Source organism: Pogoniulus pusillus, chromosome 4, assembly GCF_015220805.1.
Source record: "Pogoniulus pusillus isolate bPogPus1 chromosome 4, bPogPus1.pri, whole genome shotgun sequence".
NCBI lineage: Eukaryota > Metazoa > Chordata > Aves > Piciformes > Lybiidae > Pogoniulus > Pogoniulus pusillus.
In genome coordinates, this window is record NC_087267.1 from 38,167,612 (window position 1) to 38,169,244 (window position 1,633).

Consider the following 1,633-nt stretch of genomic DNA (forward strand, 5'->3'; position numbering starts at 1 on the left):
TTGTCCAATCAACTAGACCATGGCACTAAGTGCCTCATCCAGGCTTTATTTGAACACCTCCTCTTTTAACACAGAGGATATTTTGTCAGTCACTGCATTGCCCCCTTCAGCAGATAAATTAAATGATGTACTTTAGCCAGCATTATTTGTTCAAATACGTATCTTCATTGTGCTATTTGATCTGGGCATAATGTAATCACCTTTGATGACAGATATTGCTATCATCTGTTATGCTTGTAATTAATTAATCACCATTTAATTCATTTCCTATTGTAACACATCAGATGTGTTGCCACCAGGTGCTGCCGTTTGCTATTAGCTGGCTATTGGAGTCTCCTCCCACCCCAGGTGTGGCCACTTTGCCCTCCCTGCCCACTCCCCTTTATATTCTGCCCCAGCAAAGCTGGAAGCTCCAAGTTCGGCCCATTGTGGGCCAAGGGATCCTCCGCCTGGCGTCCCTGGTGAGTCTCCATGGTGTGCACTGGGTGAACTGGTGGAGGATTTCAAAGGCCGGGGGGCCTGGTGGCCCCCCGGCTCGCTAGGGTTAGGCTCAAAAACCATTGCAATGTACAACATCATCCACGGGTGCTGGGTGTGTGTCCTTGTTGGAGCTGATTTCTTTTGTAGGGTATTTTAGCTGTTGGAGGCTCTTGCCTCTGGCTCTGAGCTGACTGTGGAAATGGTGGTGGAGAAGGATTGCTCTTCAGGCAAAGTGAGAGGTAAGCAGGTAAGGGCACAGGGGAGCAGAAACTGCATTAGGAAGATGGGTATCTTTCTAGTCACAATTCCTTGAGTCTACAGTGCTGCATGGGGTTGTAGAGATGAAATTGCAGCAGATTTAATGGAAGAGAAAACACTCCCTGATAGCAAATTATATCTGTGAAAGCCTTTTTGGCCAAAAAGCAGAGTATGATTAAAACAGTTAAATATTTATTCAGTGACTCCTTATGAGGTTGTTGTTATGAGTTCATTACTACAGAAATGAAGAGCTGCAGTTGAAATAGCAACTACTGACAGCAGGAAGAAACACATGATGCATTGTGCCTGCAAGTCCTTGAATCACAAGAAAACACTAGATCTTAAAATATCCATATGGAAGACTGGGTTGTACACTCCAGATAACAAAACTCTTTTAGGAAATCCAAGAACTAAGAACTGAAGACATTATCTGATCTTTATTTGTCATTATGGGAAGACAGTTTATTTTGAACATTCTGGTAATGTTCTGTCTATGCACATGGGTGTATGTACATGTATATATATGATGTATACACATATTTAATAAAATAACAATCCATCATTAATATCTAGTATTTCTGTTTGGGTTTTTTTTTTGAAGTTATACTGATTTTCTTTGCCAATTGCATCATATGCCTTTAACCACGTCTGTGCTACTAACAGCCTGTCTTTCAGCAGTTCAAACAAAAGACAAGGCTGTGATAATTAGTGTGTTATTCTTTTTTTTTTGCCCACTGATTACTTTATCTGAAGCCTAAGACAACCATTTAAAATTAATTCATTAAATATTTCCACTTCTGGATCAAGTGATGTTTTGTTAACAGCTGTACTTACAGGTGAAAAGCTTGTTTCAGCAAAGCCCAGACTCTGCATTACAAGACTATACTTTTAATAA

General features: G+C 40.7%; 1 long non-coding RNA gene across 1 annotated transcript; it reads left to right on the forward strand.

Annotated features, from left to right (window-relative positions):
* The first annotated feature begins 442 nt into the window (after positions 1–442).
* LOC135175146 (uncharacterized) lies at positions 443–1,304 on the forward strand. Its single transcript, XR_010302270.1, has 2 exons — positions 443–719; positions 939–1,304. It is a non-coding gene; the product is annotated as an uncharacterized LOC135175146 (long non-coding RNA).
* Positions 1,305–1,633: the final 329 nt, after the last annotated feature.